Here is a 14,780-nt window from a genome sequence, read left to right as displayed (position 1 = left end):
TTGCAAACAAAAACCGTGACATTCAGGAAACAAATTCTTGAATCCCCCCGAACCTCAGGGTCCATGGCATAGAGTCATAGAGTCATTGAGATATGCAGCATGGAAACAGAACATGCGGTCCAACTTGTCCATGCCGACAAGATATCCCAACCCAATCTAGTCCCACCTGCCAGCAACTGGTCCATATTCCTCTAAACCCTTCCTATTCACATGCATCTTAAATGTTGCAATTGTACCAGCCTCCACAACATCATCTGGCAACTCATTCCATACACGTACCACCCACTGTGTGAAAAAACGTTGCCCGTTAGGTCTCTGTTTTCTCTTTCCCCTCTCAAATTAAACCTATGCCCTCTCGTTCTGGAATCCCCGACCCAGGAAAAAGACTTTGTCTATTTATAATGTCCATGCTCCTCATAATTTTAAAACCTCTTAGGTCACCCCTCAGCCTTCGACGCTCCAGGGAAAAGAGCCCCAAGCCTGTTCAGCATCTTCCTAATCGCTCAAATCCTCCAATCCTGGAAAGATTCTTGTAAATCTTTCTGAACCCTTCCAAGTTTCACAACGTCTTTCCGGTAGGAAGGAGACCACAATTGCACGCATTATTCCAACAGCGGCCTAACCAATGTCCTGTACAGCTGCAACATGAACTCCCAACTCCTGTACTCAACACTCTGACCAAAAAAGGAAAACATACGCCTTCTTCACTATCTTATCTACCTGCGACTCCACTTTCAAGGAACTATGAACCTGTACTCCAAGATCTCTTTGTTCAGCAACACTTCCTCCGACCTTACCATTAAGTGCATAAGTCCTGCTAAGATTTGCTTTCCCAAAGTGCAGCACCTCGCATGTATCTGAATTAAACTCCTTCACTTCTTACCTTTTCTTTAATCATGTTTTGTTAGCTTATCAAAATGGCCAACTGTGTTAGTCAGAATTACTTCACTTCAACTATACAATAAACCAATAGTGTTAGTTCCCATTATCGTTCTACTTCTGCCACTATGCTTTTTCATAATACTATTTAATATTATTCTACTGTCACTATTAGGTATTCTACTGCCAGATGTGCTACAATGATCTTCCTACCCAGACTAACCTGTCATGATTAGATATTTAGCTACACCATCTACCACAATGTTTTTCTGTCCCAAGCTGACTCGACTAACTCCTGATTAGATATTTAATGTCATGTCCTGCTACAAGCGTCTCAAGCAGACTGACTCTACTATCAATTTATTATTTAAAGTCATGTCCTAAGTATTTATTGTCACGACTTGTCCCAGCCTGCCATGATGATATTTAGTAGGCGAGTCTGACCTTATTAATTGTTATTATCTCAGCCTGCAATAGTAACCTTTCAGCCCAGTCTGACTCTGCTAATTGGTGTAGCAGCATTCCACTATCCTGATCCCATCCTGCCACGCAGGCCCCCGTCCTGACCCAGTGACGTTTTGACGCATGAAGCATTCCGCAGACCCCTTGTAACAGATCGCCAGTCGTTTCCATGTCTTTACCCTTTCCATGTTTTCATGCTCTGTATTTTCTGTTCAGTGTTTGGATTTTTCATCAGACTTCTATTTATATTCACCCTACTTTCTAGTACCTGGTCCTTATCCATGTGTGCTCTAACTTCTGAAGTATTCGGCTAAATACTCCTGACGCATAGCTTTACCACACGTTCAAAAAGTGAATTCCAAATAAACAATACTCTCAGAGTGAAAACGTTCTTCCTATCTCTCCTCTGAACATCCTCTTACTAGGGTTTGACGGAGATCCCTGGTAGTTAACTCTTCCCATAAGAAGTTTATTCCTATCACACATATCTATCCCTTTAATGTGCAGCTTACTCACTTCCTCACTCAGCCCTCCCCGCTCTCAGAGAAGGCGCCTGAGCTGAGCTCGTCTGTATTCGCCATGGCGATAGTGTCGTGCTGGAAAAGTATAACAAGTCAGGCAGTATCCGAGGAACGGGAGAATCGACGTTTTCTGGCATAAGTCTTTCATCAGAAATGAGTCTTGTCGGTGGGGACTGAGAGCTAAATGGGAGGGGGTTGGGGTTGGGTGTAAGATAGCTGGAAAAGCGAATGGTGGATGGAGGCAGGAGAAGATGATCAGTCAGAGGGCGGGGAGATGAATGGGTCCGGAGGGTGGTTCTGAGTTTGAATGCTTCAGACTGTGATAATGTCGAGGGAGGGGAAATGAGGAAGCCGCTGAAATCTACATTTATCCCGTGTGGTTGCAGGGTCCCAAGGCAGAACATGAAGCGTTCATCTTCGAGGTGTCAGGTGGTAACGGTTTGCTGGTGGCTTATGCCCGAAACGTCGATTGTCCTGCTCTGCAATTCACATGACAGGAGAGATGTGAAAACCAAGGACTGAAAAAAAAAGGAGAAAAGCGTATAGATTCAGAGTTTATGGAAGTCGACACAGTGCAGACAGAAACCATTTGGCCAGTTGAATCTGCACTGTGCCGTGGAAGAGATCCACACTCCCCCACGCGATCTTTCTAAACCCGCATTTGTTATCCCCCTACAAAAATAGAAATTACTCCAAAAGCTTAGCGAGTCAGGCAGCATCAGCGCAGAGAAATTAGAGTTAACATTGAGAATTCAAAACAGTTCCAAGGAAGAGTCTGTTGTCCCGAAATGGTCATTCTGTGTTCCCCGAGCTGCAATTCTGACTTTTGTCTCTTATTTACAGCACTTACACTCCATTCAGATTTTGTTAGCCATGTACCAGAATTGCACACCTTTGCACTGTGGGAAGGAATCGGAGCACCCAGAGGAAACTCACACGGGAGAGAGAGAGCAGGAGTGTGCAAATTCCACAGAGTAAGTCACACAAGACTTGACTGAAGCCGGGCTTCTGACGCTGAATGGTACAGTTTCACTCACTGAGCCCTCCCAATATACCAGCGCAAGTCCTGGAATCAAATTGAACCCGACCTCACGCAGTGACAGGCGGTGGTACTACCCAGGAATTCTGTGCAAAAAGAAGCCTATTTGTTAATACTGGAAATTAACATTCGCTTAACTATCCGAACTCTTTTTTAAAATTACTTGGCCTATAGCCTTGTATGTGTTGGCATCACAAATTCACATCTGAAAACTTCTGAATGTTATGAGCATTTCTGCCTTTGCAAACTTTGCATGCACTGAGTTCCAGATTTTATTCAACGGCTGTTTCAAAACATTTGTCTGCACATTCACTCAAATCTTTCCTCTTCTAATTTTATATCTATGCCCCCCTACCCCTCCCCCCGTGATCGAACTCACCATCATTGAGAAACGTTTATTTCAATCGACGCCATCCGTATTCCTTATTATTTTGTACATCTCAATCATGTTTCCTCTCAATTTCTTCTGCTCGAAGAAAAACGCCTCCAGTTTATACAATTTCTCTTCATAACTGAAACTCTTCTACCAGACAATATTCTGGTAAATCTCTGCTGCATCATTTGCAGTGCTATCGTATCCATGCTATCATGCGAATTGCAGAACTGCACACAATAGACAAGATAGAGCTAAATGAGCAAGTGAAATAAATGACGTAGAAGTCCACAGAAAGAGGTAGTTTCGAATAAAATTTCTTTTCCTCAGTGCTGCCCTGTGTCCTTTTCCAGAGCCTGATGTTCCAATAATCTCTGGTATATGTGGTAAAAGTTGATAGATGTGAATTGATGTCACAACCATTGTATCGAAATCGATTGACTGATTTGAACACGGACACGTGTTTCTTCTATGACAGCAGAGAGGCGCAAGAAATGCCAAAGCTGGGAGTGCTCCTGGTCAAAGGCGGGGAGGAGGATCATATTTGTCTCCGTTTATTAGATTATTAAAATACAACAGCAGCATTAACCACACTGCAGAGAAGCTCAGCTGAAGCGTGTTGGAGCCTTGAGCAAGAGGTCAATTAATTGAAAGCATTCTCTGAAATTTTCCTTAACAACGCGCTGTTTTGTTACTTTGACAGTAAGGCCTGTTTTTGATCACATCGTCTCCACATCAGCCGCTTGCTCCCAGTAAACACTCCAATCCAGCGTACATCACTTGCATTCCGACACAGCCACATATTATTTTCTCATTCCCTCTGTGATAATTAGAATTGACAATGTCATTCTCTGAGATGCAGCAATGTAACATGAAGTTGGCAGAGTATTAACAAAGAAGAACAAAGAACACAGAGAAAATTCACAGCCCAGGAACAGACACTTGGGGAGTTGGGGAGTTGAAACAATCGCAGTGAGGATTCTGAGTGGCGTACAGGAAAAACGAGATCTTGGAGTAAACATTCAGAGATCCCTGAAGATTGTTGGACAGGGAGATCAGATGTTTATGAGGCTTTTTGGATATTTTCTATTGGTGACCACAGGCTCAGGATGATATTCGATCTTTATCAACCGCCAGTTTAATGAACAACTTAAGGAAAGGGCACAAGTCGGGTCCATGCAATAATCAACATTTTTAAAAATTGTAAAATAAAAGGTGGATGGCTTAAGTATAAGTCTTTGCCCATCAAGACCGCTTCATCACTCAATGAATTTACCACTGATTCCTCTCCAAGTCATGCTGGTATGTGCCTTGGAGGGTAATTTGTAAATGGTGACGTTTCAGTGCATCTTCAACCTTGTCCTTATAGTCGGTACAGTTTTTGAGCTTTGACGGTTGTGTCAACAAAACGTGGATGACTTACTTCAGGGAATCTTCTAGGAGGTGCTCTCTGCTGCAATTGCGTCTTAGCAGTTCAGGGAATAAATATTCCGGTGTTGAACAATGTACACTTATATGACTGTATTGTCGTGGAGTGTGTCCAGTTCCTTCAATGGTATTGAAGCGACACCGACCTAGGCAAATGGAGAGAGTTCTGTTAAACATCTAATTTGTGAGTTGCAGACGATGTAGCCTTCACGGTGAGAAGAGTTGAATTAATAATCAAACAAAGTCGACCGACGGACATTATTTTGGAGTCAACTTCTTTATATGGGCGATCAGGTTCCATTTCTCCTAAATACTAGTTTCCAGGACGATTACACGGAGGAATTCAGCTACAATGAAGCCTTTAAAGGCCAATCGAATATGATAAGATTTACATTGGTCAGAGTAATCATTGCTGTATTTGGTCCTTCTATACATCAATCCGATTCCAATCACTTTCTGATTTCAAGTTCCAATTCCGTCTGCGCCTGAAATTTAAACCCGTTTCCTCGCCGAAATTTCTTCAGCTTTCTTAATAAATGTATGGACGCTGCAGGGGACAGCAGATATTTACAAGGATGTTGCCAACTCTGTATCAAATGGAGCTCGTGAACTGATTGGTTAGGCTGGGCTTTTTCTCCTCGAAACAAAGGAGGTGGAGGGGAGAATTATAAACGTTCAATATTCGTGGAATCTTGACTGGGGAGAAACGGGCATATGGTTTTCCCTAAGCTGTGAGGAGAGCACCAGAGTACATATCCCAGAATTAGATATTGCCCATTTAATTCAGAAATGAGGAGTAATTTCACAGGAACCAAATAATCTGTGGTATTTTTCAGCAATCGCTGTTGAGACTGTGTTGGTGGGCATTTTCAAACTGTGCCAGATAGTTAATCAGAAAGATGATAACACTTTGTCGAGGTAAGTGAGCAGAAAGTAATTAAAGATTATCAGATCAACCATGATTTCTTTGAATGGTGGTGCAGACTCCATGGGCTGAATGGCAAACTTCCACTTGCTTAACATTTGGTCTAACGCCTTATTTTATTCATAAATTCAGAATTGTGAGGGGATGGGATGAAGTGATAGAAAAGGTTTAATAAACAGATCAGACAGATCAGGAACAACGCTCATAAACTCAGGAGGAAGAAATGTGCTATGACCTGGGGGCAACAAATGACACTGGGCCCAGCACACGTGGTTGTGCACTGAAGCTGTGATTGCTGAAGAAAGTTGGTAGACCTTATACAGTTGGCAAGTCAGTGATCACGCTGGATGATGGATCATTGTATGATTCACACACAGCAGAAATTTGTGAAAGAATGAGAAGTTCATCTCATTGGAGAGGTTTTCTGCGGTTCCAATGCCGAGTGACTGTTTGAATAACTGATCAGATCATTGTGTGAAGTGTTAGTTTAAAATACTCATGAACGGCCCCACTGGATAAATGTGCGCTCCGGTCTCTTGTTATTTGTTTCTCTTTCTTTCGACGAAAATTCATAGAAAGACAAGATGGAATGTGGGGCAGAAAGAAAAATGTGTTCAATCTCATTACACCAATTTAATCGAAAATTGAATGGAATGACTGCTCTCGCTCATCATTTCGACTTTAATGTGGTGTCGATTATTCGTGAATCACCTATGCAGTGAACAGCAAGAACAAGATCCTCGAACCAGTGTATACCAGAGGTGCAAAGAAAAACTGCTGGAGAGGTTTGTGAAGTTAGCAACCAGAGCGTGACTCTAACCCGTGAATGTGGAGCACAGCGGTCTAATAACCCACCACCATAATCGCTCAGTTTCCTCAGCACGATTTGTAGAGGTGTGACTTGTAACCTCATCAGGGGACATGTGGTGAAAGTCATGGAAATTTCCAGAGTGGAATCGAATCCACACCATGGTGTTTCTGCTTTCACCAGAATTATAATAACAACAAATATCAATAAATAACCATGTTCGCAGAATGAATAGCTGTTATTGATACATTCTGCGTCAGAACTGTGTCAGAGTGAAACATAGAACAAGAATTTTCCGTCATATTCACACCTACGTTTGACTCGTAATTTCTTCAGTCACTTTCTCTCTCACGTGAAGAAGCAGCCATGGAGAAGGAAATAAAGGCGATGTTGTGGCTGAATGGCCTTTCTCATGTGGCTGAACCTGAATTGAATTAAATCGCAAGAAACACTGTTTTGTTCATTTCATTTTATTTTTGCTGCAACCTTACAATGTTCATTGTAATAATCGGAAGTGAATTAGACTTATCTCATTGGAATGATAAATGGTGTATTCAAATTTGCTCCGACTTTATTTCTCCTTCAGGAAAATACTGCATAGAAAAACAGCGGGTTAAAGTGCAAAAGAAAACCCAGCAGTTTTATTGCTCGTTGCTTTGGCAGATTTCACCGAGTATTAAATAGACCAAACATCATGGCGTTTGCCCTCACATCCTTAACACATTTGATTAAAGCTGGAGGTATATCTCCAAGCAACTGATCACTTCCTTTTCACATATTTGCACGTTCACTGACACTCTGCCTCCCTGAGGGCTGTGGCCCTTCCCCACCATGAATCAGGCAGCAGTGTCCTACCTGTGACATGCCCCATCGAGAATAGAAGGACAGGTATCGATACCCGCATTTGGAAATGGAGTGACAGTTTTAAAATATTTCCACTGTCCCCAGCGGAGAACTGAGCCCTGTGACAGGCGGGGACACAAACCATTATACTACCAAGGACAAGAGTGTCAAAGAAGGCCCTTCAGCTAATTGTGGCCACACTAATCAAAAACAACTGCTTTATGAACTGAATCCCATTTCACTATGTTTATCCCACAGCCTTATATGTTTTGGCATCACACATTCACATCTGAATATTTATTCAGGTCATTAGGGTTTCTGCCTTACTGAACAATACAGACAACGTATTCCAAATTCCATACCCCCTCCACCCCTCCCCCCCTCCCCCGCGCTGGCTGATAAAGCTTTTCCGCGCATCTTCTCAAACTACTCAGCCTTTCTCCTTAAATCTCTGGTCCCTGCTGATCGATCCCTCCATCAATGGGAAACTCGTTAAGTCAACCCTGTCCATACCCTAATTCAGTCATGTCTTGTCTACATCTCCTTTGCATTGCGACAAACACTCCACTCTGTCCTGTCGTTCTTAACAACTGAAACTCTTCAGCCCAAACAATATCCCGGTAAATATCTCCTGCAATTTTCTCAGTGTGATCACATCCCTGCTATAATGTGACTTGCAAAACTGCACAACAACACTCTTGCGTGAGCTTTATGAGCAGTTGTTTTAAAATTTCTGTATTAGTATGAGGGCGATTCTGGCTAAGCAGAATTTATTACCCATTCCTAATTGCCCAGAGGGCAGTTCAGACTCAACCATATTGCTATGAGTCTGAAGTCACATGCAGCCCAGACCAAGGAAGGATAGCAAATTCCATTCCGAAATGACATCAGTGAAACAGATTTTTTTTTCAACAATTGTCAATGGATATATAGTAGTCATTAGATTCTTCATTTTAGATATTTATTGAATCCAAATTTGACGATTATTGTACGGTGGGATTCAAGCTCGAGTACTGAGACTATTACCTCGGTCTCTGGATTATCAGTCCGATGAAATTACCACAAGACCAACGCAGAAAGCCACAAAGCTGATGTTTTCCGATAAAATGTGTTTTCACCAAAACTACCCTTGGTATTTTCCATGAGCCTGACGCTCCAATTGTCTCTGTCCTAAGTCAGTAAAAGCTGCTACATGGGGATTGATTTCACAACCGCGGTATCCAAATGGATCGATTTGTTTGAAGGTCCCGATGGTGGGATTGGGGCACATTCACCCAACAACAGTGACCGCAGCAGCAGCACAGACAGAACAGTATGAATGTGAAAGAGAGTGATAGATTGGGCATTGCCTCAGAGAAATGGGGGGGAGGGATGGTCAGGAGGTTTAATGATCATGGGAAGGAGATAAATCTCTTTCAACGGGTGTGTTTCAATCCTGATATATGAAACACAGAGATGTGAGAGAGCGGAATTTGAAGGTAAAACAATTAATTTCTTAGGATTTATCACAAAAAAAGACAACTGAGGGAACACTTAGTGTCGTGATTTGGATTCAAATCGAAGTCGCTGTGGTCACAATGCAAAATACCGACAACCACGATCACAGTAACCACAGAACAGGATGCTTGCAAGCAGCAATAAATATACTAGCAGAGGAAATGTTCAAAAGAACAGCAAGTGTACAATATCAGTACTCAACGAACAGTGACAGATATGTGGGAGCTGAGAATGAGCTGAATCTTTCAGTTCGATGTCTTCAGAGGCTGTGGAGATCCCTTGAATAAGAATGTTGAAAACTGAGATTGATAGCTTTTGACAAAACATCAAAGACTCAGAGGACAGTACAGGATATTGTTGAAAAGTATGCTCAAATAGCATTTTAGCCTAACATCGGCGACTTCACCAGCTTCCTAAAGTTGTTGTAATCAGTGTTGCAGATAATCACACACAATCCCAGTTCCCAACCTCGGAATCAGAGAAACTGCGGCACAGCCGCCCAGATCCCAACGGAATTGGGATGGGAATGAGGCGCGGAGTTATTCTCTGGCTCCAGTGATGCAACAGGTGAGCGTGCAGTCCTTTTAGGATGGTACGGAGACGCAAGAAATTCCTCGGTTGAGTAAGCTCCTGATCAAGGGAATGGTTGTCCCCGTTTATACTCTCATGGCGATCTACAGTGCATCTTGCTAAGACAGCTGAGTGGCACAACTGGAGCCATGTTGAGCCGTGAACTTTGCAGTGGTGAGTTTAAAAGATGATTTTGCTTTTGGATCTGTGTTTCCGACACTGGCGGTGGCAGCTACATTTGTTTGCATCAGCTCAGTATCAGTTTCTTCCACACAGTCAAGACTTCAACCTGGAGAAGGTGGTGTTGGGGTGATATTTTAAACTGGTCATCCTTGGAGACTGGGACACGGAAAGGGTGATGTTTAAGTTCGACGAATAAAACCTGGAATGCAAGCCTGACCTCAGGAACAGAGATCATGACTTTAATTTCCTGTAATCCCATTCATTCATGTCCCTTATGCAGGGGATTCTACCATATTCACTCAGTGCTGCCTACGAGGGACTCCAGGAGCAGAAAAACATGAGCTTACCCTTAATTCAGGAATCCCCACCGTGTGGGGAAGCAGGCAAGTCGGCACGGTCCATCCGAAGCGCATCCCACCAGACCCCCACGGTATTCCCTATCCCATAAGCCTGCATTTCCCATTGTTTATCCCTGTAACTGGCACATTTTTGGTCAGAGGGAGAAATAAAAACGCAAACACACAGAGAATGTGTAGACTGCCCACAGACAGACACCCGAGGCTGGGATCGCACCCGGGTTTGTGGTGTAGCCAGACAGCAACGAACAAGGGGCGATGAATAAATGTTGTCCTGACCAGTGATAGTCACACCCTCTGGGTGAATGAGAAACAATGAAAACACATTCACAACATGGAAAACGGAATTTATATTTGTGTGGACACAATTTGAAAGGATCGTTGACCCTGTGTTGTAAAAAGGACACTGATACAACAGAGAAAGCAGGGCAATGTGGGAACTGCAGGAAGAGATTCAATTAACCACAGAAATGGAAACTTATTTAATCAGTAACACTGGGGAGAGACCGTTCACCAGTCCCGTGTGTGGGAAGGGGGTATCACTGAGCAAAACAACCTCTGGAGACTCCAGCAGGATTACATATCCCATCAGGTGTTCGATTATGCTGTCAATGCTGCTGTTAATCCCAACCATCTATTTGTTCCATAGCGTTAATCATAGAGTCATACAGCATGAAAACAGGTCCGTCAGTCCAACCAATCCATGCTGAACATACTGCCAAACTAATCTTGTCCCATCTGTCTCCTGTTGAACCAGCTGAGTGGTTATAATGCCCTTGTAGTTTTATTACTGTGTTGCTAATCCAAAAACCCAGGTAATATCTTGGGGACAAAAGGTTCAGGTCCTGGCATGACAGATGGTGGAGTTTGAATTCAATAAGCACCTGCAATTGAAGTGTCTCGTGGTGACCTGAATCAGTTGTGTGGAAAATCCCATCTGATTTCGGGAAGCAAACTGTCATATTCAGCTGCTCTGTCCCACATGAGACTCCAGATAGATAATATCGTGGTTGGCTCTTTACTGTCCTCTGGGAAATAACTGATGTGCTAGGCATGAATAAATTTATTTTAAAAATCCCACTTTCCCACTCATTTTTGGATCCAATTGTCCTTTAAATGTTGCAAATGTACCCTCATCCATCACTTCCTCAGCAGGTTAATTCCACACGTAAAACACCTTCTCTCGAAAAATGCCTCGCATGTCTTTTTTTAAAAAAATCTCTCTCCATCTTGAACATATGCCCTCTCGTCTTGAAATTACCCTGCTGGGAAAAGGCAGCTGTGGTTAACTCTAACTTACCTCTCATAAACTTCCATCAGGTCGCCGCTCAAACCCCTAACCTGGAGTGAAAACAGTCGCAACGAGGAGACCGTGAGAACTGCAGATGAGAGATCAGAGTCGAGATTGTTGTGCTGAGAAAGCACAGCAGGTCAGGCAATATTTGAGGAGCTTGCGAATCGATTATTCGGGCAAGAGCCTGATGAGCGACACTTGTGCAAAAGGTTGATTCTCCTGCTCCTCGGATGCTGCCTAACCCGTTGTGGTTTTCCAACACCCCGATCTCAAATCTTAAAATAGTCTCAGCCTATCCAGCTTTTCATTATAACTCAAACATTCCACACACGGCAATATTCGTGCATTCCTTTTCTGAACCTGCACCAGCTGAATAATATCATTCCTACAACTGGGCTACCAGAACTGGACATAATATTCCAGAATCGGCCTCATCAATGTCCTGAAAATTTTAAAATTAACGTCCCAACGAGTGTATACTAAAGACTAAGTAATGAAGGGAAGTAAGTTAAATGCCTTTGAACCATCCTGTCTGTTTGTGATGCAAACTACAAGGAATTATGTACCTGCATCCCTAAATTCCGTGATCTCCAACACGACGTAAAGCCCTGCTCCTTTTGCTGTACCAAAATGGAATACCTTCCATTTATCCAGATTGAACTCCATGTTACATTTTTCAGTCCAACGACTCATTGGATTAAGATCCTTTTGAATCTTAGATAATCTTCTTCATTGTCTACAATTCTGATGTCGCCTGCAAACCTACGAAGCACGTCTGCTGTGAGTTCCACTGCTTTCTCATATAGATCAATGATTCATATTTACTTGCAGTGGCCGTATTTTAGCTGAGTGCAGATCATACAACAGTTAATCATGCAGTTAACCATGAGGAAGAAAGCCGCAGACTACAGGGTGAAAGCAATTCATTCCAGGGAAGTGGGCGAAAGTGAAGTTAAATCAAACTTCAAACCAGCCGCCCACGCTCCAGTTGTGGCACTCAGCTGTCTCAGCAAGATGCACTGTAGATTGCTGTTATTATGAACGGGAACAAATTTTCCCTTCTGCCCCGCCTTTGACCAGGAGCACTCCCAACCACTGAATTGCTTGCGCCTCTAAACCGTCATAGAAATACCGTGCATTCTCCGGTTGTGTCACTGGAGCCATCGAGTATCTCTGCGACCTCATTCCCATCCCGATTTCAAGTTGGATCTTCGTGACTGCGCCACTCGGTTCCTCTGATTCTGGGGCTGGGAACTGGGACTATGTGGCAGCAGTGGTTACTGCCTTCTGTGGGGAGCTGGTGAAGGAGCCGATGTTAAACTGCATTGCTATTGCAGCATATATTTCAACAAAAGCTCCACTGTCTCCGGAGTCTTTGATGTTTTAGAGAAATCTATTTGCCTCAGCCTTCAGCATATTAATGATGGAATCACCACAGCCACTTGGGGCACTGAAGTTAAACGCCGGCCCATTCTGAGTTCCCACATGTCTGGCACTGTTCGGTAAGCACTGATATTGTGCATTTGGTGCTCTGCCTAACATTTCTTATGATACTGTACTTATTGCTGCCTTTGTGTGTGCTCATCTGTGGGGTGCTGTGATCGTATAGTGGTTAGTACTCTGCGTTGTGGCCGCAGCAACCTCGGTTCGAATCCGAGTCACGGCAGCAATCGCTCTATTTGCCCCAGTCTTTTGTGAAACACAAAGGAATTCGTTGTTTTAACATGGCAATTTTCTCCAAAGTGATTACTTTTTCCTTCAAGTTCTGCTCGCTCACAGCTCTGTGTTTCAGAATTCAAATCCACCCGTTCTCAGAGATTTCTTCCCTCCTACGATCACTAACCGAACTTTCCATCCCATACCCCATTTCATTAATTTGGGGATGCAGGTGTTGGACTATGGAGTACAAAGTTAAAAATCACCCAACACCAGGTTATGATCTTACAGCTTTAATTGAAGCACTAGCTTTCGAAGCGCTGTTCTTTCATCATGTTTTTGTGGAGTCATTTCCTATTTCATTGAGGCACTGCAGAATCTAACACTGACTCTCCCATTGATACCGATCAGTCTGTGTGGCTGCGGTCACTGTTACTGGGTGAACGTGCCCCAACCCCACCACCGGGACCTACAGATCATTTGATCCATTTGGTTACCGCTGTTGTGAGATCAATACTCATGTAGAAGCTTTTACCGACATGGACCAGAGATTATTGTGGGGTGGAGTGGGTTGGGGCGGTCAAGCTCAGGAAAATGGCACAGGACAGTCTCGGGGAAAAGCGACTTCACTGGAAAAGATCAGTATCTCCGCTTTTCTGCAATGGCCGAGCGCTATTACCACTGACCACTGGACTGTTTATTCAGAAACCACGGACTCGGGTTTGACTCCGACTATGCTAGGTGGTAGAATTTGGATTCAATAAATATCTGGAAATACGAATCTAATAGCTCCTGTTAATCTATCGCCAATTGTTGAAAAAAACAAAACCATTTGACGTCATTTAAGGAACGTAACTGCCATTCTTACCTGTTTGGGCCTCCATGTGACTCCAGACTCACTGCAATACGGTTGAATCTCAACTACCCACGGTTGAATCTCAACTACCCGCTGTGCAATTAGGGACAGCAATAAATACTTCCGAGCCAGCGACACCCTCATACTGTAACAGTATCGTAAAAAAAAGTTCATTCGGTTCCAGCTAGATTACTGTGTGCAGTCCTGCAACTCACAGAAGAGCATGGATGTTATCGCACTGGGAATATTGCAGGAGTGATTTACTGGGATATTGTCTGGGCTGAAGAATTTCAGTTGTGAGGAGAGATTGGACAAACTGGGGTTGTTTGTCGCCGAGCAGACGAGATTGGAGAAGACATGACTGAGATGTACAAAATAATGAGGGATATGGATAGGATAGACTGAAAGAAGCGTTTCTTATTGATGGAGGGATCGAACACTGGGGCCAAGAGATTTCGGGAAAAGGCAGAAAAGTTTGAGTAGATTTGTGGAAATGGTCAGAGAGGCGGAAATCGTTCTAACCTGAAGAAAAAGAGATGTGAATTTGTGATGGCAAAACATATAAGACTATGTGCTAAATCATGGAAAACTTGATTCAGGTCGTTAAGCAGTTGTGTTGGACAAGTGCGCCCACAGCAGGCTGAAGGGTCTCCTTCGATGTTGTTGTCCTCCACAGTATCGTGGTTACTGTCCCCGCCTGTCACAGGGTCAATTCTCCGCTGGGGGCATCGTAAAGGTTTGAAACCTGTCGCTCTGTTCCCCTCTGAAGGTTATTAATGCTTGGCCTTCCATTCTCGATTTTATATGTCACAGGAAGGACAGTGCTGTCTGAATCAGCTGGGGAAGGACTGCAGCTCCTGGGGAGAGAGAGTGTCAGTGAAAGTGCAAACACGTAAGTTCAGCAAACTGCATACTGTGTTTATGAAAACCATTATATAGAGTTGTTCCTGACTGATTAGTTTATTTAAAGCAGGAATCTGAGGAAGAAAACAGAGCAAACCCATTCAGATCTGAGTGCAGAACCATTTCCAGCAGCACTAATTAGGATGTACAGCGTAGAACCGCGTTTAGATGCATTGAATTCGGGTTG

General features: G+C 43.4%; 1 non-coding gene across 1 annotated transcript; it reads left to right on the top strand.

Annotated features, from left to right (window-relative positions):
- The first annotated feature begins 12,772 nt into the window (after window positions 1-12,772).
- Window positions 12,773-12,844, top strand: trnah-gug (transfer RNA histidin (anticodon GUG)). Its single transcript has one exon. It is a non-coding gene; the product is annotated as a tRNA-His (tRNA).
- The last annotated feature ends 1,936 nt before the right edge of the window (window positions 12,845-14,780 follow it).

The sequence above is a fragment of the Chiloscyllium punctatum genome, unplaced genomic scaffold (assembly GCF_047496795.1).
Source record: "Chiloscyllium punctatum isolate Juve2018m unplaced genomic scaffold, sChiPun1.3 scaffold_1317, whole genome shotgun sequence".
NCBI classification, from domain to species: Eukaryota; Metazoa; Chordata; class Chondrichthyes; order Orectolobiformes; family Hemiscylliidae; genus Chiloscyllium; species Chiloscyllium punctatum.
This window is presented reverse-complemented; position numbering and strand designations above follow the sequence as displayed.